At 31.0% G+C, this 25,396-nt stretch overlaps 1 long non-coding RNA gene across 1 annotated transcript; it reads right to left on the bottom strand.

Annotated features, from left to right (window-relative positions):
* Positions 1-5,020: 5,020 nt before the first annotated feature.
* Positions 5,021-6,361, bottom strand: LOC141696926 (uncharacterized). Its single transcript, XR_012564550.1, has 4 exons — positions 6,073-6,361; positions 5,885-5,998; positions 5,715-5,796; positions 5,021-5,100 (listed from the first exon to the last, which is right to left on the bottom strand). It is a non-coding gene; the product is annotated as an uncharacterized LOC141696926 (long non-coding RNA).
* Between the last annotated feature and the right edge of the window lie 19,035 nt (positions 6,362-25,396).

Raw genomic sequence — 25,396 nt, 5'->3', positions numbered from 1 at the left:
ATCTTTGTTTTCTTTTATCTCACTTCCATTACCTTGTCATCCCATATTTTTTCATAACTGAACATACTTTCATGTAACTGGTCAACTTTTTATCAAGTTATAGTAATTTGTATTTTATAACATTAACAAGGAACTAAAGATATACTAAATCATTTTTTCTTAAAAATAGGTATTGAGCCCAATATTATATAATCATCTAACTCAAATTTTAAGTGAAATAAAAATTAATTATAAATCTTATTCTTCACAATAATATATAATGATATAATTTCCTAGATCAAATATTGCAATCTTTCTTTCATTACAAATTTGATTGTCTAAATTTGTTTATATGACTAACTTATAATCTCTTCATTGGATTAATTTTTATATTTATTTGTCTTAGTTATTTTTATGAAGGCAGAGTAAGATAGTGTTAGCATATATTTTCAGGTCTCATAAAATAAAATCCTATGGGATAATGGATAATAAAATTCTATCAAGTCAGAGTGTCTCTGCTAAGATTTATATGCTTATTCCTGGTTTATTCTCTTCACATTTTGTTTTATTTTATGTCCTAGATTACTTTTGTATTATAGATATGTTGATAAGTTACATGTACTTATAATTAAACTTTTTGACTAATTGGATCTAAGTTTTTCTTCATTAAGATTGTCCGCAGAAAAATGTCCAATTTAAAATTTACTCAATCATCTTGAAGATTTAAAATTGATTTACTTTTCTTGATGATATATGAATTTTTCTAATGAATTAAGGTGAATATAAAAAAAAGTTTAACCATAATATATGCGCTAATTCCCCTTAATGGTCCCATTATATCAAGATATCTTTCATATATATTTTTTTAGATATATTAAAATATCGTTTTTCACAAAAGCCTGAGGGTTGTAACCAGCCTATTTCTTTTCACTAGTTTTAGTTCTTTTTTAGAAAGTAGATAGTATTAATTAACATTTTCTTTAAGTGTATATTTTTTCCTAATATATTTATAAAATCAAAACACATTTATAAAAAATTAAAAACATATAGCTAGCATATAAATTAGGTTAAATTAAACTACAGTTACATTTCAGTTTAATATTAAAAGACATTCAAATTTTTGACAGTATATTTCACATGAAATAGCATATAACTAACAGAGATGCTAATAAATTACACAAATTTGAAAATTTTATATTTTTGATATTGTCACGTATACAATTAATAAAAAGGTTCATTTATAAAATTTTAAGATATATATATAATGTAGAAATAACCTAAATTTTGATAATTTAACTAATAAGAAACTTATTTTAAGAGAATTTGTTGACATACAAAATTAGGGATTGCAAAATTAGAGACTGAGTAGACCAAATTAGCAATAAAAATTGAGCTGTACAGCTGATCGTTCTGGGCGGCTTAGCTATATCTTTAATTGGTAAAATATTTGGTTAAGTGACTTGATATTTTACCATAAAACAAAAATCATCAATTCAGGTGATGTAAGTTTAGTTTTTCTGTTATGAAGGCTGTTGTTAAGTTGGATAGTGAAAAATGAGAGAGACGCTTGAAGCATTGGGTCCCCGAAAGTACAAAACTGAACAAAGTTATCATTTATGATATTCAATATATATTGGTTATGTTTGGGAACTATTAGGGGTTTTTTATGGATTCGTAAATGTTGCTGAGTTTGTATTGAAATGTTGTTGGTGTTATATTAAATTGAAATGGTTTGATGTTGAATTGAAATGACAGTGCACAACCTGTATTTTTTATAAAAAATGAAAAAAAAATCAACCAAAAGGTGTCAAAACTGACCGTTTTCTATCGTATTATCTCTCAACGAACCGACCAAAAGAAGAAATAACTGTCAACATTCTTAGAAAAATCGATTGTCTCCATAACAGGGTGGTCGATTACGAGATGGTCCATTACTACGGATTTGACTACAGTTGATTTTGAGTTTATTCTAATTATGTTTAGTAGACATAACTACTCGTGCATGGTCAGTTTTAATCTACTTACAAATCATCATTTGTGCATATATGGTGACAAATGTACAAGTTCAACCAACAGATCTCAGATACCTTGGAAGTCCAATGCCAAGGCATAACAGCCATGAAGAAGAACATGAAGACAATACTCACTCAGGATTATAAGCACTTTGACTCAAGAGCTGAATAGTCACTGACAGATTTATATGACAGATTTCTAAAGTTGTTAAATGATCTAGATTTGGTTGAAAAGAAATATGATTTTGAAGATTCCAATTTGAAGTTCCTCATTGGACTTCCTAAAAAATGGGACTTGAAAGCAACATCCATCAAAGATGATTATGAACTTGAAGAGACATCACTGGATAAAATCTATGGTCTGCTCACAATTCATGAACTTGAGATGGAGAAGAGAAGTAAGATGAAAGGCTTAAGATCAAGGCAAGTTTCCTTGAAGGTTGAAGAGAATCCTTAGGGGAAATTTGTGAGAAAGAACCATTCAAGAGTAAAGGCTATGGTTGTAAAGTCTGATATAGATTCATCAAATATTGATGATGACTCAAATACTGATAATTTCACAGACTGTGATATAAATGACTGTGATGACGAGAAGTTTTTACAAATGACGGCCTTGATGGTAACAAGCTTTAAGAATATGGTTTCTTTAAAAGAGGTTCTAGTTATTCAAACTCTGATAAGAAGAACTATAAGAAATCAGATGGAAAAGAGTATAGACAAGAATAGTGGATACGTATAAGATCAAGTACTACAACTGACTGCAAAAGCTAAAAGCTGAAAGAAAGCAAGCCTTGATCACAAAGACGTAATATTGGGTAGACACCTTAGATATTGATAAGGAAGTCAACTATGCACTCTTGATCACAAAGACGTAATATTGGGTAGACACCTTAGATATTGATAAGGAAGTCAACTATGCACTCATGAAAAATGCTGATACGGACTCTGTAACTGATGAGATTAAGGTACATCAAACAACTCTTGCTTTTGATACTGCTAGTACTGTTAGCTATATGTATCAGACTCTTAAAAATGAAAGGATTAAAATCGAAAGCTCTGATCAAAGAAAAAATAATGATCATCTAGAAGCTGAGTTAATCTTTTTGCATGAAATTTAAAAAGAAAGAGATGATGCTTTTTCTGTTAAAAAAATTACTTGAAAAACATGTTTATCTAGGAAAAAAATTGTCTAAAGAAAGAGAAATTATTAAATTTTGGACTAAATCAGAGAAATTAAATCAGACTTTAATTGAAAAGGTTATTGTAATTCAGGATTAGGTTATGCAGACAAGCCTATGAAACTGAAAAACATAGACCAGTAAATACTGATGATTAAGTACAAATGACAGGTCTAAGTTAACTCTTGTTAAATTTTACTTAAATACTGATTGACTTAAATCAGTAAATGAGAATGGTCCTTCATCACGAGTTAAGTCAACCTTAACTACTGATAATTCTGACCAGGTCAAAGCTAGGAGAGTAAATATTGGTTTAATGTCACAAAAACAGCTTAAGCAAAAGTTAAAGAAAATGACAAAGAAAAATAAGGAAAAATAGTGTAAAAAGAACAAAAATGGTAAAGTACGTGTTAATAAGGAAATGACAAGTATAAATCCATTCCTAATGTGCCTAGAAAGGCTTGATTAAACTATGTTAGTACTAATCATCTTGCTATTATTTACATAAATAATAAATAAAGAAATATTGTTCCTTCTAGATTAAAGCTTAGGAACATATTAGTTAGATATGGATCACATGAGTCTTGTTTTTATCGTATTATCATTTGGTATTCCATTTACACATATAAAGAGTATCACAGTTTGTATTATAATTATTATGAAGTAAAACCATCTTTAAATAAAAAAAAGTTATTTCTGCATGTGTAACTTCTGATAATAAGACCATTAACATAAACTCTGATATGAAGATTTTTTCCAAAAATGTTAACACACTTAATAAGGCCAAAGGATTTAAGCAAGTTCGGGTCCTTAAAAATTCGAACTAGTGGCCTATATAATTGTAGAGTAACATGATGAATATTCTAGACTTGGAGAGTGGATGCTCAGAACACATGATTGGAAATAAAACTTTGCTATCAGAGTTGAAGGAGAAAGCTAGCACTACTACAAATCTGCTCTTGTATAACACTTTTTTTAAACCTTGTATAGCGCTTTTGAGTGTTATGCAACACGCCGCTATGCAAGTGGCAATTACTTGTACATCGCTTATTTTGGCGCTCTGTAAGTGCTCCTCTTGGATAGCATTTTAATAAGTGTAATATAGGTAAGTGTCGTACAAGTACATCTTAGTGGATAGCAGTTTTTAAAATGCTATATAAGTTGGAGACCCGAAGTTGTACAACATTTTTTGAAGTGGTATGTAAGGAGCAACGCTTACTTGCATAACGCTTCAAAAATGCTATATAAGCATTGGGCACATATACCATCTGCCATCCTATATAGCACTTTTGAAACTGCTATATTAAGACCTCCTTTTTATAAAAAAAATAATAATTGATATAATTTCACTATTTGTACACATTTGCTGTTTTTTGAAAATCCCTAAAATACAATCCAACCTCGCTAATTACAAAAAATGTAAACTCAAATTCAAATCAATCACACAAACTGAACTTGTAAAATAAAAAGATTTGAAATCAATCATAAACTTTCATAATGATTTAAAAATCTCCAGCAGAGTAACAATTAAATATCAACCAGAAAACATCACTAGATCTAGAACTCAAACAACTGTATTTCGTTATTTACTACAAGCGAGCAAGTAGGATAAGATAAAAAAAACTACATATTCAAAAGTTTTCCCTTCAAATACCGGTTGTAAAAGAATCCTGCCCAATTATCTCGGAAGCGGAGCATTTTTTTATGAGAATAACACATGAGTCTGTTAGAACGAGTGAACTGCACACACGAAAATTATAAAAAATCAATAAATGATGTTAAAATATTGTTGGCTTTTTTTTAGTATTAGCAATGTTAGGGTCACTTACATTTACACTTATACTTGTTTCACCTGAACGCAACACATCTTCAATAAAACATCCCACGTAATGTCCACAAAAAATACCATCATTTGGAAGTTGTTTAGGGCACTGTGCATAGCAATAATCATATATCACTACCTTATCATAACAACAACAACAATGTTGGACATGCTTCAATTTAATAAACAACACTTTATAAGGTCCTTGCTTGGCTCCTGTTCTTAAAAATACTCAGTACCTAATGAACTAACAAGTCTATCAAATTCATTAGAAAAAATACACTATAAAAAGAATTAGGCTACTCTATTTATATGTACACAATTTTTATAAAATACAAACACATATATACAAATGAAAACTATCTATCTTGTTTAAAAATATTTTTTAAATATTTGGTTAATCATATAAGTAAATTTATATTAGATTTTATAATAAAAAAGAATAAAGCTAATATATATACGTATATAATATAAGCGTAGCACTAAATATTTATTATATAAAATATTTATATTTTAAATATATTTATCTAGATAAATATTTAAAAAAGCTATAATTGCTATAAGATTAAATTGTCAGAAAACACCTATTAATTTTAAAATACAAATATTAATAGGGAAGTTAAAGTGAACTTTCACCATGAAGAATATAAAATACAAATATTAATGGATAGTAAAACCCATATCACAGAGGTTGTAATATTTAAGGGCATCATCAGTGTTTACCTGTATGTTTGTACATTTAAAGGTGTTATATGCCATCTTTGTATAAGTTTTTCCACGTCCAGTCCGAAAAGAAACCAAGGCCCTGAATAGAAAATAAATTTGATATAAGAAATAAGCATTAACCTTTATAACTACGATGTGCAAGTTATTAACTACATATTTCTACTTACGTTTCTATAAGTGCCTTCAAATTCTTGTATTTTACTATGGTGGCCTTTGGAGCTGGATCCATAAAGTAAATGCTCTCTGTTTTTGTATTTATGGCAACCAAGACCCAATGTTCTCTAAAAATTGTTTATCAGTAATAAGTACATGAAATTAAATAAACTTACATAGTGACACAAAAAATGTAACTTACTAAATATTATAAGGCACAAAAAGTAAGTGCTCTTTATCAACATATCCCAGCATAAACTTTGCCAAACTCGATAAAGCCTTGGAATTATCTGATAAGTAACACACGACATGAGGTGAAGCAAAAGAAAACTTCGCTGCCATGTTTTCATTTTTAGACAAATAGACCTCACATAAATACCTAAGAAAAAACATGATTAGAAAAAAAAGGTGCAAATAAGAGATCCATGAAATTTGTTTTTGTATTACCTAATGTAGAACGTCAGGCTCGAAGCACTTAACCATTGCTCATTTTGTACCTCCAAAACATTCTCCTTATTAATATGCTCGGTCCAAGGGTCTCCATCCCAAAAACGTCCCATTTCAATCTCTACATATGAAACACGATTAAATACAATAGCAAGACGAACCATTTCCACAACTCCGTCATGTGAAACATCTTGAGCGAGAGGATAAACTAATTGTTTCGAAGAAACTGCAGCGATAGACTCAACTGTTTTCTCCCTCTCTTTATCCTTAACCTTTTCCTGGCCAACCTGTTTAACCCTTTCTCGGTATTTTTCTTTATTTAAGATTTTTGGAGGTGTCTAGAAAAGAGTAACATAAAACTGAATATCAGACAAGATAAGCATGAGAATTACAAAAAAATTTAAGTAAATATCAACCTCTACTTTCATTGAGACCAATTTGCGTGGCCATGCAAGAAAATATCCTGGAGCATCTCCAATAAGGTAGGCCTCGTCACAAGCTCGAGCTAATTGAGTATTAACCTCTGATGGTACTGCCACCTCAAACTACACCCTCACATATCTTTCTTCTAATGGAACACCATGAAGCATTGTATCATCCATATCATTCCACAAGGTCCCTCGCCCAACATATCTACGACCGGGATCTAGGTACAGAAAGCAAGGATTTTTTCCCTGTAATTGCAGATATTAACAAAAATTATAGTTAAACTAAATTAGCAGAACCATAAGTACAAAGGTGACTAAGAGCATATTATAATACTCCCCTATATTATAATGCTAAGTTATTGTGTTACCTATATAGCCATACCATGCCTGTTTTATATTAATTATAAGGATAACTTTATACCTCCGGAAGGTCTTCACTTGCAACAGCTTCATCAGCATTATGATCGTCGCAGTGATCACTATAAACATCATCATCCATGTCAAAGTTATATGTATGGCTAGAACCTCCAGATTGCAAACCCGGAATATACCCCTTGCATTTTAACTCCTTGATTTCATTTTTCAAAACAAAAACATCATTTTTCAACTTAGCCAACTCACTCACAGATGTTGCTGCTCGCAACGAGGTCTTAGTTACACCCCATCCTAAACCTCTTACTCGTCCTCAATACTCTAATGGTATTAACCGAGCAAGTAGGTCATCAGTTCCAATATTTGTAAGCTCGTGTTCTTGCAACTGATTTGATATGGCAACCTGATAATATTTGATACAATTTCAAATATATTATTAATTTTTACAAGTATAATAGAGGTCTATCAATAATTAATGAAAATGAGAGATAAAGTATATATTACCACATCCTTAAGAACTTGTTGTGCAACACGATCATCCACTACACCACTAGAATTTCTCGTAGCATATTCCCATGCGTCTAAACGAGTCACGATAGGGTCCTTTTCTCCGGCTTTAATTTTTTCAGCAATCTGAACATTATTTTATTGCATGAACAAAGTAATGACAATCACAGTTGATGCTATACATGAGATAATAATGTTAATTCTAAAGATATTCAAAAAAGGCTTCCAAGTCACAAGAAATAGTATTCCGACCAGGATAATTAGTACACTAAAGATATTTAGTATTCCTAAATATCATGTACTACATAACTGAACATGATTTAAATTTATACACTATCTTACTATTTTTAAAATTTATAATGTTTCTTCTTGCAAAACGCACACACACTGTGTATTTATCCATATAAAGTTGACTAGATCATAGATGACAACTGTTTATTTATCCATTATATGTTCAAAACACATAGCATTACATGATTTCATCTAAAATACTCAAGGGAAACTAGATGACAACTGTGTATTTATCCATTATATGTGCAAAACATAGAGCATTATGTATAATTTCATCTAAAATACTACAGAGAAACAATATTTTTTCATAAGAATTCAATTAGGTCAGTGGACAAAAAAAATCTTCATTTTTATAATTAACAATTGGAGAAATAAGGACCAGCGAAGTGATCTTTCATTAATAGCTTGTGGTCTGTTTAGGTATTCACAAAGAGACATTATTTGTCAAACCGTGACATAAATCATACTCAACTACACAAAAAACTAAGAACCAAATAAGCATTAGGAGTAGAACTAGCTAATGCACATAGCAACAACTGAATTTACGTGTAAACAACAATATATGGCCAAACAATATAAGGCTTAAGCAATGACTTAAACTATACTCTGCACTTAATTTTACAGTAACCTAACATGTGTAAAGGTAATGTTGAAATACCCAAGAAAGAAGACATATTGCAAAGTCAAGTTGTCCACATTTCCACTTCTTTGCAATTTACCATTTTAAGTTAAGGCTTACTAAGTTCAATAATAAATTTATCATTGATAGGAAGCTGCAAAAAGGGTCTAGTTTCACTAAATCAGTTCAGGTATGTTGTTCACTGAAAGCAATATGGGGGCTTTTTTTATGTAAAGAGAATTAAAGAATGTAAATGCATAAATGGGATCACTTCCTGTATAAGAAATAAACTTATCAGGCATCTCATATATGTCCACGACTCCACGGTTGGGGTGGCAATAATTTATTGAACTTGCTTTCAAACTAAACTTACAATTATCTCTCTTATACGCACATAGCCAACACATGCCTTCTTGTATCTTGCCTCTATCCCTTCTGCTCGCTCTGCATTTTGTTTACTTTTTTCTACAATTAGTTTGGTATTAAAATATATTACAGGATCAAGTATATAGCTATTAGATCATGTATTGGGCATCAGATTATGTAACTATTTCTATCACCTAGGATTTAAACTTTCATTCATCACAAATCATGATACAAACGTACAAGCCAATCTTATTATATTGCATAATAACACTACTAATTTGAGAAAATAAAGTAAGTAACCAATGAGTAAAGAATATATTTATCACAAAACCTTCTTTCATTGAGGTTGCCACAAACTCTTTCCAGTAAGGGGCCACCGAGGAAAAGTGTGCATATAAGGGAGGTGGCTCCACAGAGTAGTTACCATTTTCGCCTCTAGCTAATTTTCTTAATCTAGTTCTGAACTGTCGATGGAGGGCACCTGCACGAGAAATAATTTTTTCCTTATGTTCTTCTTCAACACCATGAAAAGTTTCCTGCATATTACACAAATTCATATGTATCCAATTTCAAAAAAACGAAGAAAATATAGATCATAAGTATGTAAAGAAATTTACTGGAAAATAATTCAGTATGCAGAATCTAAATGTTACTGTATGAGCAATCAGGATAAAATAAAACAACCAAATAAAATCTAATATGCAACCAAATTTATTGTTTTGTACCTTAATTTCATCCCACAATGCTTCTTTCATATTAATTAAATCTTTTTTTCTCAAATCCTCACATATTATTGGAAAATTTCATTTTGCATAAGATCCGACAAAATAAGACAGAGTCATAGACTCTCTACCAATCGGTTGTCCCAACTCATTCCAGTTCACCTAATAATATAATGAGTGATAAGTAGTAGAAAAAGGCAGTATTGTGAAATTTATATAGCAATTTGCAATATCAGTGACTTTAACTATCAAACATAAATTTACAATTTGTCATTTACCTTTTGTATAATCCCTTTAGTCCTTGCTTTCTTGACCTTGAGCATGTTTACTATCTCACGCCTCGCACGTTTCTGTTTAACACCAATATCATTTGTGCCATCGGTGCCATTTGTACCTTCAGATCCAGAAGCCATAATCCCAAACAAAAAGCATTTAATAGAATACTAAGAAAGCTGGACCAGTATCATAGAGTGATATAACAAAAAATTCAATATTAATTTGACAGATTATTTGAACTAGTGTAAATATTACCATATATTTAAATAACACACAAAAGGTTATTTTGACAGAAAAGTTTATAGTAAATTTTACACACATTTCTTAGCTTTACTTTTCCGCTTGCGTTTTTTAATAGGCTTTGATCTTTGTGTCCATGCACATTAAGAAATTCTGGGTTCACATATTCTCCCTCGTCATGATCAGTCCTAGAATAATAACATTCATCATCGTCATCGTTCATGGCTGTGGAAATATTGGCTCTAACAAAAGGATCATCCATGGCATCGACTTCATCATCTACACCATCACTAACTTGATAGTTGTTGCTGAGCTTGTTAGATAACACAACAATTGACCACTTCTTATCAATTGGATCAGTAACATAGAAAACCTGTTGGGCTTGTGATGCCATTATGAAAGAATCATCTTTATACCCCACCTTGGTAAGATCAACACGTATGAACCCTGACTCTTCAACATGTACACCACCGACATTGTTAACCCAATTGCAATCAAAAACTGGCACCCTAAAGCAAACGTAATCTAACTCCCAAATATTCTTAATTCTTCCAAAATAAGTGGTATCAGCCAAAACTGGATCTGTGTCATTACTTGACTGATGTAGTGTCGTTGCTGTAATTGCAACTCCACTATTCTGCATTGTGCTTGTTGCATCATGTTCACTTGTGTAAAAGGTATATCCATTTATGAGATAACATTTGTAAGAATACACAAATGAATCAGGACCTCTTGACAACCATTTAATCCTATCCGATATTGATTCACTATTTTTAAGTAACTCATTGGTGACATAATTCTTGAACCAATCAATGAATGTGCGATTGTGCTTAACTTGAATCCAATTAGCACCTCTCTCTGGATGTTCTAAGGTGATAGTCTTCTTATGCAGATCTACAAAGGGAACAACATCAACCGTGTTATGTAGAACACAAAGATGCACCCGATGCCATTGTGCACGATCGATCTCTACTTGTTGAACTCCGGTTACACCTTCACCATCAATTCTACCACTGTGGCGATTAACTGGCAAACCAATAACATCAACATTTGGGATAAATTCTGACCAAAACTCTATTGCTTCCTCTATTAGATAGCGTTCTGCTATGCAACCCTCTGGTCGAGACCTATTCATCACATATTCTTTCAAAATTTTCAAATATCGTTCTACTGGGTACTTCCATCTCATACGCGCAGGACCACACATCCTAGTCTCATAAATCAGGTGAATAGTTAAGTGAACCATGATATCAAAGAAAGATGGTGGGAAATACATCTTAACCACACAAAGTGTCTCTACAGTTTGTCGTTGTAGATACAATAACCTTCTTGGATCAATGACCTTGCTACTCATTGACTTAAAGAACCAACATAACTTTGTGATTGTTACCTTAACCTTTTCCGGCAAGATGGGTCGTAAGGCAATTGGTAACAAATTCTCCATGATGATATGATAATCATGGGATTTTAATCCCTTTAATTTTAGTTCATTTAAATCCACAAGATTTTTTATGTTTGATGAGTATCCCTGAGGTACCTTCACAGAATGTAGTGTTTGTAATAAGATTTTTTTTTCATTCCTCGATAGAGTATGAGCTGCAGGGGGCAAATAAGGTTTTTTGCCTTCAACTTCTACGGGGGCTAGTTCGCTTCTTATTCCCATGTCCATCATGTCCATTCTTGCACTCAAACCATCTTTTGTTTTACCCGGGACACCCAACAAAGTACCAATTAGGCTGTCAAACACATTTTTTTGTACATGCATAAGATCAATAAAATGTCTAACATAAAGGTCCTTCTAATAAGGCAATTCAAAGAAAATTGAACGCTTCTTCCAACCCTTAGAAGGAACATCTTTTGCGAATTTCTTTCCAAACTCTATGTTTATATTTTCAACCTCTTTAAACACTTCAAGGCCCGACCGTATACGAGGAGGACCTCATTTTTCAACTTCACCGTTGAATGCCATTGCCATATTTCTATATCTATTATTAGAGTCTAACCACCGCCTATGCCCCATATAAACACACTTCTTAAAATTCTTTAATCGGACATTATCCGTCTCATCACCACATAAAGGACATGCATCATAACCTTTCACACTATATCCAGATAGATTACTATAAGCGGGAAAATCACTTATAGTTCCAAACAACATGGCCTTTAACCTAAAATGATCATTTCTATAACGATCTTCTACTTTAATACCCTCTTCCCATAGTAGCTTCAAATCCTCAATCAAAGGTGACAAATATACATCAATGTCATTACCAGGTTGTATAGGACCAGATATTAAGGTAGACATCATCATATATTTACGCTTCATACAGAGCCACGGCGCCAAGTTATAAATAATTAGAATGACAGGCCAAGTACTATGAGAACTACTTTGGGGACGGTGAGGATTCATTCCATCGGTTGAAAGTGATAAGCGAAGATTTCTTGGTTCCTTCCCAAAGTCCTGATGTACATCATCAAATGTCTTCCACTGAGGTGAATCAGCAATGTGTCTCAACATTCCATCTTTAATTCTCCCGTTGTGATGCCATGTTAAATGTTTTGAATCTTCAGGACTAGCATACAACCGCATCAGTCTGGGTATTATTGGGAAGTACCACATGACCTTGGACGGGGAATTTCCATCCTTAAATCATTTTAAATGACATTTTGGACATTCATCCAACATTTCATACTCTTTTCGGTAAAGAATACAATCATTTGGGCACGCATGAATTCGGTTGTGTACTAATCCAATGGATTTGAGCATTTGTTTAGCTTCATAAGCTCTACGAGGGAGAACATTACCATCCGGCAAAAGTTCACTAACAGCTGTGAGCATCTCCGTGAAGAACGCATCAAAAATTTGATGACCAACTTTTAGGTTATATGGAGTCAACACAGCCGATAATCTAGAAGCCTTAGTGCACCCAGGCCATAAAGGTAAAGAAGCATCATTCTTTAACTCCTCATGCATATCAGGATGATCACGTAATTCATCATTAATGATGTTAGGGATATCCTTTTCAACACTAGAACTACCACCCTCAGCATCTTCCATAAAATCGGTATCAACTGTATCTACAAATTGATAATCAAAGTTAAAGTTACCAGAGTTATTTTCTCCTCTCTCTTCCCCATGCTATGTCCAGCAGGTATAGGTTTTCTCAAAACCATGAAACATCAGGTGGTCATGCAACTAGTTTGGACCATTAACTTCAATAATATTCAAACATTTCGTACATGGGCATAAGATGAAATTAATATTCTTGGAATTTTCTGCCGCAAGCTTACAAAACTGTTTGACACCAGCTTTGTATTCTTCCGATATCCGATGTGCTTTTATCCATTTACGATCCATAAGAACACTAATAAATATACAACCTGAAGTTTTATGCTATACAATTTAGTATCAAATTAATTATATAAAAGGCAAAGAAAAAATTGATACTAAGTACATGCATACATATATTTCATGAAATAAATAAACAAATTCTGACCAATTAACGCTGATATAGCCGGTATACCCATTTTTACATATATCTCGAGATTAAATAAAATTTCAATATAATTTTAATTTAGTATTTTCAGTTCAATTATAACTATTCTGGAATCTTGATTATGTCCAAATGCATGCTCTTATCAACCAACACAAGCAGAGAGCATAAATATTATTCAATAAACTTTTATCTGCTGGAAATTGTACAATTGTCAAATAGATTGAAAATTACAGCTTCTGAACATGTCAAAAACTATAAAAGCCAACAAGGTCATTATAATTCCAGATTTTGCACATGGCCCTTGTGTTCAAAGCCTAAAGGGACCATCCGTCCCTAAAATAGGATGATACGAAATCCTAAAAAACTGGTTTTACGTTTTGCAGGTTTTTCTTTATATTAATTACTGAGAGTGACAAAAGACTTAATTCTTGAAAGTTCATATACCACATAATGAGTAAATCAATTATTATTGACAAATAGAAATTTGGAAAAATATTTATTTGTGTGTGCATCGAATCTTGACAAAAAAAGTAATCCAATACAGGTTATGAGGTATTGAAAGAGAATCAGTAACTGTAAGGTTTACATAGCTAGGTTAGCAACTTGACGAGATTCATTTATATATGGAGTAGTAGTTATCAATTTTTTCTCTACTTCCAACAAAATTATAAACACTTGTGTTAATGACACATGATATCTACTTGTGAACCAACTAGCCAGACCATTCATTTGAAGCTTGCTTAATTTTACCTTTCTATTTTTGTGTAACAATAATGGTCTAACAACTGTGAAGCCGGCCAGATACACTAATTAACATATATCTAGAAATATAATAAAGGAAGGAATGAAAATTATAAGACTTCACTCAAGAAATAGTACAAATGTTTTTTAGTTCCTTCTTAATTCATTCACCCAAAAAACAACACAAGTCTAGAGAACATACCTAATTCTACTTTTAGTTGAGAGAACACTTTAAGGATCAATATCCTATTCTCTTGTAACATAAAAGCTGAATTCTTGGTCCAAATACCTGAATTGGCTTCTGACGGAAAATAAAATTACAAAAATTATAAAAAAGTTGTTTAGACATTGGATGCCCCTGCATTGCAACTTCCAAAAATTTATTGTGTAAAAAATATAGATATAATATTTATCAAATATAAAGATCCAGTTTAGTAACTTAACAAATAAATAAAAGATTTCATGAAGTACTTTATGGACAATCTTTATAGAATGTGCAGTCATTAAAAAGATGTTCTTTTGCACTCTCATATGCATGATCACTGTCTTGGATTTTTTGGGTGATACTAGCCTCGTGAAGTTACGTGTCTCTTTTTGCTCATATGGTAATATAGTATTTTAGCCTATATTTAATTCCATTTGAAAGATATAGCATATTATGTCAAAGTAACTCAGAATTGAAAACATATTCAGTTGCTACCTTTGGGGCTTATTTGTGACTACCTATTAGAATTAATCTCACAGACATTACACTAATTACTCACACACATTATGAGTAATTAAGAAGAACTGATGCTTAAAATATAGCATATTTGTGTTATATATATATTAAATACAGTACTTGATTAAATTCACAATTCGTTGCACATTTTAATTCTATGGCTACTAGTACAGAGAACACTTTCCATTAAGACTCAAGAATGCAGAACACGGTGTTTTTTTTGCATAATTAGGTTCAACATACAAGGGGCTTGCTTTATGCATAGCACTTAGCTACATGATCACTCAGTGGACATATATAGCTAGGTAGACCAGCTGCTACATAAACCTTAAACTAACAACGTTAAAAATTGTCACAACAAACTAGCTAGGCTTGTTATGGTACAAAATTACCCTACTTTATTAAATCATACTGATCTCACACACATTACAGTAATTACTCACACACATTATGAGTATTCAAGAAGAACTGGTGCTTAAAATACAACATATCTATGTTATATTTATTCAATATAGTACTTAATTAAATTCACAATTCCTTGCACATTTTAATTCTATGGATACTAATACAGAGAACACTCGCCATTACGACTCAAGAATGCAAAACAGAGTGTGTTTTTTTGCATAATTAGGTTTAACATACAAGCTACATTGGCTTGCTTTGTGCAAAGGCACTTAGCTACATTAGCTACATGATCACTCCGTGGACATATATAGCTACGTAGACCAGCTGCTACATAAACCTTAAATTAACAATATTAAAACTTGTCAGAACAACCTAGCTAGGCTTGTTATAGTATAAAATTACCCTACTTTATTAAATCATATTGATCAAAGTCTGTTTTATCACACACTCAGGCATTATGTACATATATTAGAGAAGGGCCTGCCTCAAGTACAAATCAAATTAAAGAATAATTTTACTACAATTATCATGAAATACATGTGTCAAATTAGAACCATTCCAAATAACACGATTAATAAAATATTTAACATAAACTAGAACATATGATTTGTAAAAATATACAAGTAAAAACATTTAACCTTAAAATTACCTATGCCACATTCAACCATAAACAAACATCAAATACAATTACTAGCAAGGCTCCAAATTAATTTAACCTAAGTATTGAAATTAGGGAAACAAGTAAAACTTTTGGGAAATTATTTCAATCCCCTTTAATCCCAAACCAAAACCTAGTATTGAAGCCCAAGTGAAGCAATCCCAATTTGAAGAAGAAACAACCAACCAGACCTGTAGCACGAGAAAATAAGCCTAATCCCCGTGCGATTAGTGGAGTGAGACAAATGACTTCTAAAGATATTGATGATTATGGGAAGAGAGATAGAGAGACGGCGGTTAAGCCATTGTTTGAGAGAAGGGGAGATAATTTTGTTTGATGGAGAGGAGAACTGGGGAAGTTTTTGTTAAAGTATATTTATTTATTAAAATTATGGGACTCTTAGTATTAAAGTAGGATTATGAAAAAAATTACTTAGAATACATTCACTTACAAAACATTTATTTTAATGTTATTCAAACTTTACAAATATTTTTAAATACGTAAGAATAATGACTTAAAATACATTAACTTTCACAACACTTATGCAAACGCTATATAAGAATAAAAAAATCAAAAAATAAATAAATATTACTTAGAACACATATAGTTCTATAGCGCATTGAGAAAACGCTCTTAAAGTAAATTCTTACATAGCGCATCCTTCCCATATGTAATCTTAGTTATTTTTAATTTAATTTCTTTTTATTTAATTATGCTGTATATTAACTTGTATAGCATTATTTATATTAAGCGCTATAATAGTAATATACTTGTAAAACACTTCATATAAAGCGCTACGCAAGTGCTGTCTCCTAAGTTAAGATTTGTAGTAGTGTAGCCCAAATATTTCTTATGAAGATAATAACATACAGAAGACTCTCGGATATGGCAACATCAAACTTGGGAATGCTGTCATTGAAAATGCAATTCTAATTGTATAACTCATGAATAATCTGATAAATGTTAGTCAAATCTGTGAGAGAGTTCACCATGTTGATTTTTATGTTGAACACTATGGAATTATCAGCAAATTAAATACAATGTTATAATGGTGAGTTATAGATATGGTAATTTATAAAAAGTCAAGCTCTCCACAAATACTAATGGTTCTGAAATCTATCTACTAATTAGTAGAGCATTTGTGGAGGAAAGATAGAATTGGAATACAAGACTTTCTCACTTAAACATCAACAACATTAATGAACTTATGAAGAAATATCTTGTAAGAGAATTGCACCGGATTTCCCAGAATGGAGTTTACTCCTGATGGCCTATTTGACTCATGCCAAAAGGCCAAATAAAGAAAATCTTCATTCAAGAGTAAGACTAAATCCTCAATTCTTGAACCGTTTCAGTTATTACATATTGATATTTTTGGTCAAGTAAATGTGATGTCTATAGCAAAGAAGGGATATGCACTTTCCATTGTTGATGAGTATAGTAGATACACCTGAGTGTATTTTCTACATGCAAAGGATGAGACCCCATCTATCCTTCTTTAACATATGAGACAACTGGAAAACAGATCAAAGCATTTTGAAAATGATTAGAAGTGACAATGGAACTGAATTTAAGAATATCACTATGGAAAGTTTTATAAGGACAAAGGCAATGAGAATCTTTTTGGCCTATACTGCTCACATGGAAGTTAAAAGTGTTCTAAACGGATGTGAATACTACTGTAGTTCTTAATGGTGAACTTGAAGATGAAGTATATGATTAACAACCTCGTGGGTTCATTGGTACAAAATATTCAAATCATGTTACAGGATTGGTTAAAGCACTTTCTGGACTAAAGTAAGCTCCAAGAGTTTGGTGTGAAACATTAGCTCAGTTTTTCCCGAGAGTGGATTCAAAAGAGGAAACATTGATAAAAATTTATTTTATAAGTATCATGGTAAAAAATTATTATTAGTTCAGATATTTATTGATGATATTATTTTTGGCTCCACTATTGATAAACTCTGTGAGAGATTTGCCAAACTTATGGAGTTCAAGTAACAGATGAGTATGATGGGAGAAATGAGCTACTTATGGGATTACAAGTGAAGCAGACTAAAGAAGGGATCTTCATTAATCATGCTAAATATACTAGAAATTTGTTTAAAAGGTTTGGAATACAAAATAGCTCAACTACTACAACTCTTCTGACCACTTCAATCAAGTTAGATTTAAATATTAATTCATTAAAAAGATTTGACTAATTATTGAGGTATGATTGGGTAACTTCTATATTTGACTGATAGTACACTGAATATCATTTATGCTATCTATTTATTTGCAAGGTTACAAGCTGATGCAATGGAACCACACCTAATATATGTGAAAACAATATTCAAATATCTCAAAAAAAACCACGAATCTTGTTGTGTGGTACACTAAAGAATTAGATTTTAAACTAGTAGGATACTCAAATGCTGATATTTCAGGATAATACAAATTAGACTAAAAATCCACAATTGGAAACTTCCAATTTTTTGGAGGTAGATTGGTTTCTTGGTTTAGAAAGAAATAAAAGTCAATTTTCACTTCAACTGTAGAAACTCAAAACATTATTATCGAAAGTTGTTGTGCTCAGATTCTTTGGATGAAGAATCAATTGTTGATTATGGATTAGACTATTCCAAGATTCTTATATGTTATTATAACAAAAGTGCTATGACAATGACAGAAAATCGAGTTCAATATTACATGACAAAGCACATCAGTATTAGGTACAATTTTATATGAAAACATGTGTTGAAAGGTATGATGGAATTGTACTTTATGCCTACAGATCAACAACTAGATGATATCTTCACCAAGCCTCTTTGTGAAGCCACGTTTATAAGACTGGTGAATAAATTTGGAGTGATTTCACGGGCCTTCTCAAATACTGATGAGTAGCTATTTTATTTACTAAGGCACAACAGAATCAGAGTTTTGTATCTACTGTGCATTGATAAGCACTGATAAATATTTACTTTTGTTTTATGTTAAACACTAATACCATTGACAGCATACTGTTGTCAAGTTGAGTCTACGATAACATTAAATTTTGTTTAATTGACCTATGTTATATTCAGTCTGCATAAACTCTGATATTATTAAATACTGAAACGAATCGAGGTTTTGGCCAAACTGTCAAACTCTGATAGATGTTTGAACATTTTGAAAATATGTTCATTCCATATTTCTTTTAACTTTCGTGTGTAGCATTGTCTGAGTTAGTAGGCAGCGCCTACCAAACAAAGCTTTCTTGAAGAGTTTGTTATGAAATACAAGTAATTTGCAATGATTACATATGGTTGATTAGTGGCACGTAAAAAAATAAACGGTTTAGTAATATGGATATTACCTTTTATAACCGTGCACATATTTACAACTTCCTTTTTATCTGTTCCATTATCTGTTCCATTTTTGTGCTGTTTCACAGAATAAATGCCACGTGTCCCTCCCATGTGAATTTTTTTCGGTAAAAGACTGTAAAGTTATAAAAAATTAAATTTTTATTTTTAAATTATTCACTTTACCAATTTATCACTCTCTCTTCTCTTTTATTCTCTCTCATTTTCTTTTTAAATTCAATCATTTCTCAAGTTTTTATAGACTAAATACTGAAGGCTAACCAAAAAACAACCAACCCATTCGTATATAATGGGACAGTATATAGGATATTTACCATTTAACCACAAGTTTATAACTAGTATCAGGATTACAATAAGATCGTTTGCACAAAAACTCACATAGATGTTGAGTCCTCAAACCAACTCGTCCGCAAGAAGTCCCTTGCGGAAAAAAATTAACACAAAGAAAAACAATTTCATCATTAACCACGTGAGGATTTTGGGTACCTGAAGAGGTACGCAATATTAGAGCAGATGCATATGGGTGCTTCTCTTCAAGTAAAAGTCTAGTTTGAGGGCTATTAGTTGCAACTCCAGATGATACAAAAACCTTAACGACCACTGAATACTGACCATCAGAAATTTTCCTCAAACACTGTTCATATTATCTTTTTTAGAAGATTCATCTAGCCTGAGACTAGGAGGACATGACGTCTCTTCAAATAAAGTTTCAAGTAACTTTAAAGGACCTCGAAGATCATTAAAAGTTGTTAGTGTGGTTAGGATGCACTTTTGTTGCAAGACCTTTTCTATTTTCAGATTTGTTTCCTTGAAGTTCAGGGGAATGTATTCTCTAAGGGTACATGCCAGTAGAATGAGAAGACGTATATAAGAATCACAAAAGGAAGGGATGCTTACAATTGTAGCCACAATATTCTTTAGAGCTCTTGAAAAAGAAAATCTACTAGGTGAATACCCTTCACTATATGAAATGGCACTGAAAAACTTTATCAATTATCGTGATATCCAAAACATAAGTATATGTAACAGATTCAGGGTCTGAATGATCCATAATGCTGCTGACATTGCATCTAGGCAAAAAATTATTCCAAAATAGAAAGAAATTGAACCGTTTAACTCATACGCAGGGGGTGAAAAAGATTGTTCATTAGCATGTTTACAATGTTTGCGAAGTAAATATATAGTCATGTACTCACCACTAACCATTGCTCAACTTGACGAAGAGCAATATCAACCTTTCTAAACAAGCCCAGGTCTTTACTAGTCAGCGCTTTAATAGAAGCAATTTGTGAATTAGAGCGAAAGTGTTGTTCACAGAGGTGAGTGATAAAATAAATATCCGAAAGCACTCTATCTTCAATACCACCATCGGAACAATTAGCGAACCCATTGAAATGACAATAAATATACACCTTACCAATACTTATCGGAGAAATAAAAAAGGAGTATTTTTGTAATGGGAAAATACTAAACACATGGTGTACAATATAGTATGATATAACAAAATGATACTCCACTTAAAAATAGCCTAGCCATGCCATCACGATGGTGACCAATAGCCTAGATAAATATCACCGCGAGGATAAATTGTTATCACCATCGGCTTGATAGTTGTGTATAGTTGGACCACGGTGACAAATTTTTGGCGATTAATATATATGGATTTTGTTAGATTAGATACGATTTTTGTTAAGATAGATGTCCATCATAAATTTTAAAAGATATGTTAGAATAAAAATAAAATAAAATACAAGAGTTGTACGTTTCTTTTAATGAAATAGAAAATTGATAGAATCATATAATGATTATAATACTTTAACTTTCTATTATTTTTGAACAATACAATATTTGATGTCACCATATTTTCATGTCACCCCTACCCATTTTAGTTGTACTTTTATCATATTTTCGTTTATTGGATTTTGATTCCAGGCCTGAATTCCTACTTTATGTAGAATTATATGTTAATTTTCAAAGAATAATAAAATTGTTTAAATATATTATAATTACAATACTTCTACTTCCGGTATAATTCCAATTTCTATTTTATTGAAATAATATATATGTTCATATTGCATAATAATTACAATATTTTTATATTTAGTAGAAGTTTGTATTATCTAACCATATAATATCTGATTTCACTATGTTTTAATTACACGTTATTATAAATATATTACGCTCATTGTTTTATTAAAATAAATTTAATAAATTTTCTCAACATGTATTTGGAACGCGTGATGGTGGGGGTGCCATAATATTATGATGGTGTGGGTGTCATGTTCATTCACAAACCGACTATCTCCTCTTGATGCAATAATTGAATAATCATTCAAATATCGGGCATAACTTATGGATATATAATTATCTAATTAAAAATAAAAATTGACATTTGAAAGGTCTAACTAGGAAGTACCAGACTTTGAATATTAATTGAGAAATGTTACATAAAAGTAATCTTTTTTTCGCCTTCATCATTTTTCGTATAACAACAAGCTTGCTCCACTGTGGTTGGATATTAATTATTTGATTCGATTCCTCTCATAGCAATGTTAATTAGTAACTATTTTCTTCACTTATGACTGATAAATCAGTGATTTGTATAGACCTGAACAATTATTTCAACTTAACTTTATTTAGTACATTAGAAGACTACATAGTTTAAGTTTATAATACCGATGCCCTCTATACCCTAATATTTTATATCAAAACTTTACTAACTTGAATTAGAGATGCACACAAAATTTATCATTATTTGGGCCATAAAAGCCTAATTTTCCAAAACAATCTGGCCAGGCTTGTATAAAAGTGGGACCGGACCTTACTTCCTTTAAAATATAAGGTCCTTTTACGCACGGGCACAAGGCCGAGCTTTTATTCAATTTTTTAATTTTTATATTAATTTTTATATAAGGTCCTTTTTGTGTCTCCATCTATGAATAGTTTAGCTTGGAATGAAATATATTTTCAACCACGAAAAGAGTAGTTTAGACACCAAAATAAAAAATATTTTTTAATATTTCATTCAACTATTTTATATTATTAACCTAAATCTTTAAAAATTGCATCAACTAGACAAATAAACCAAATAAATCTTCTCTCACACCTAATAGTATGATATAGTTAAAAATTTATTATCTTTTAATTAAATCATATCACTTTCTCATAAATATCTGAAAAATTCTAATCTAACTACATACTATAATCATGAAAAAATCCTAAATGAAATCATATCTTTTAATTGAATAAAATATATGAAAACTCATTAATACACACCTAAAATACTAACTGTTATAACTTTTAATCATAAATGAAAAATATTAAAAAATTCCGTACATTTTGTAACAAATAATTTAATTGGTATTATGAACAAGATAAAGGTAACCAATTTTCAAAACACTAGTTTTTCAAAAGACCAAATTAAATATTAAATATGTTATATAATTGTTAAATAGTAACAACAATTTAATGGTATCTTTTCACTTATAAGTAATATCGATGTCTAACTAGTACAATAAAATTTTATTAAAGAATTTGAAAATAATATAGACATTTTTTAATGAAAATCAATAAAAGTTAAAAATAAAATATTTGTCAAAATAGAATTTGTTAAATGATATAGAATTTTAAATTATTTTGATAACTTGATGAAAGCTTAATAATATACTTTTGGGCCTATCTTTATATTATTGTGAAATACTTCTTTATATTATTGTGAAATACTTGATAAAGTTTAATATTTTTGGGCCTACCTAAATATCCCATAATAAAGAAAATTGTAGATGTTAGTAGCCCATAATCCAGAATCTCAAATGTGCTCCTTTGATGATTATTCTAGATGGTTTTAGATAGCCCTAGAATGTTCTTTTTTCTTCATTTGATGAGTATATAACTAGGCAGTCAAGAGGTTCATCTAGATCTATCAACACAAAGAGTACAGCTTTCTCTTCTCTAAACACAAAGAGTACAACTCTCTCTTTCTAAATCAAAGCGTGGGCTTATATGTTCATCAACTTATTAACATACAACATATTCAGATTATGATTTCTCTCCTGAGAAGATGTACTATATTTTCTTTTTGTAAAATTTTTGTGTTTATGGTTTATTTGAGGTATATTTTTATTGAATTTATCATATTTTTATATGTAATTGTAAGAGTGGTAACCACCAATAACATAAAATTGATTGGAATCCTTTCAAATGAATGAATTAAGGCTATATATATGTAGATGTAACTTAATAAAATATTATTATTATGTATGTTTATATTATCCAAATATTTACAGGAAACAATGAAGATAGTGCTCCATAAATTTGGTTGGATGTTACTTTATATGGAGAAAATAAAGGTAATTCCATAATATCATAGAAGATTCTTTATTATATAATTCTGTTGATATTTTATTATTTTTTTGGCTTGTATCGTATTTTGAAATAGTATTTTGAATTAGTTTAAATGTGAAATATTTATCTTTGACTTAATACAAAAATAATTTGCAATATCTAAACACAATATTCTCTAACTAATTATTTTCATAAATATATATAATAATAATAAAAAAAAATATTTTGCATTTTACTTTTATGAGCATTAATTTCTACTGTGACTGATTTTAAGTCAACCTTTTAGTTCTGATCAGTTTTAAGAGTCTTTCTTTTTTGGAATCAGATGACTCAATACATGAATCCGTGGCGTAGCTCTCTTTTTCTCTACCAGCTGACTGTGGCAGGCTGCTCCCTTTTTTTCTTGGGAAAGGGTTGTCTTTCTAATCACGTTTGTCTTTGCTTCTTTTTCATCTTTCACTTGTTCACTTACTCCTAAATTGCATCCCTTAATATTGAGTTTTTTTTTTGCATCAGTTTCCACCATCCAAGAATTATCCACCTGACTTATGTCAGCACTACAAGATTTTCAAGCTCCCACAACTGTTTTTCCGGTCCTATGGTATATAAATTTTTTGTTGACTATCGAGGAGCCGTGTGATTGATTTCACACAATGGTGCCATTAAGCCTTACCAGAAAGGATTAACACAACCGTTTTAGCTGCTTGTTGGAATGTATTTTTTACAACTTTTTGTTATGAACAACCTTTGTTGGAAGAAGCTAAAGGCAATAGTTTGTCCATAATACATAACGGTTTTAAACAGTCAAGCTAGAGTAACAAAAATCAACCGTATCTTTTTCAAACGACCGTTAATCCGAGATTGTGTTCTTTGAAAACTTGATTACAACATTTAACTAGAAAAACTATTATATGAGTCTGTTTTAGACAGCAGTTTGAACTTTTAGTGTTGTAAAACAAGTATAGAAACAATGTTGTTTTTAAAGCTTATACCATTGTCTTTAAACAATGTTGTAGTTAAGTACTGTCTTGAGGCTCATTAGACAATATATTCAGTTTAACTCTCTTGTTGTTTAAGTGCTTGACACAATGGTTAACCTGTTTTTGCAAATTTGATCATCTTATTCAACTGTTATGAAAATGTTATATTGTTGTCCCAATTAATCTGGTACAATGGTATTTTTTGTTTGAAAACACAATTATCTGATGTTGTGTAAAAGTTTTTATATGAAATTCGCCTTTCGAACAAACCCCTAGTAACACTTAAAAGAAGATATTCCCACAATCAACATCAATCCATTCAAAACAAACCAATCGATTCAACCAACAGAAACACACAGAAACACAAACATACCTTGAAACTGATCGATTTACCAATCCATTCAAAACAAACCAAATATAAGTTATAGCGTATCCATCCTTGAAATCAACCAAAATAAATCTGCTAACCAATGTACGGAAACCTAAATCCCCAAAATAGATTTAAAACCAATTTACAGACCATGCAATTCACTTATAGACTGAGGCAAAATCTACCAAAATACCA

The sequence above is a fragment of the Apium graveolens genome, chromosome 11 (assembly GCF_009905375.1).
Source record: "Apium graveolens cultivar Ventura chromosome 11, ASM990537v1, whole genome shotgun sequence".
Classification (NCBI taxonomy): domain Eukaryota; kingdom Viridiplantae; phylum Streptophyta; class Magnoliopsida; order Apiales; family Apiaceae; genus Apium; species Apium graveolens.
This window is presented reverse-complemented; position numbering and strand designations above follow the sequence as displayed.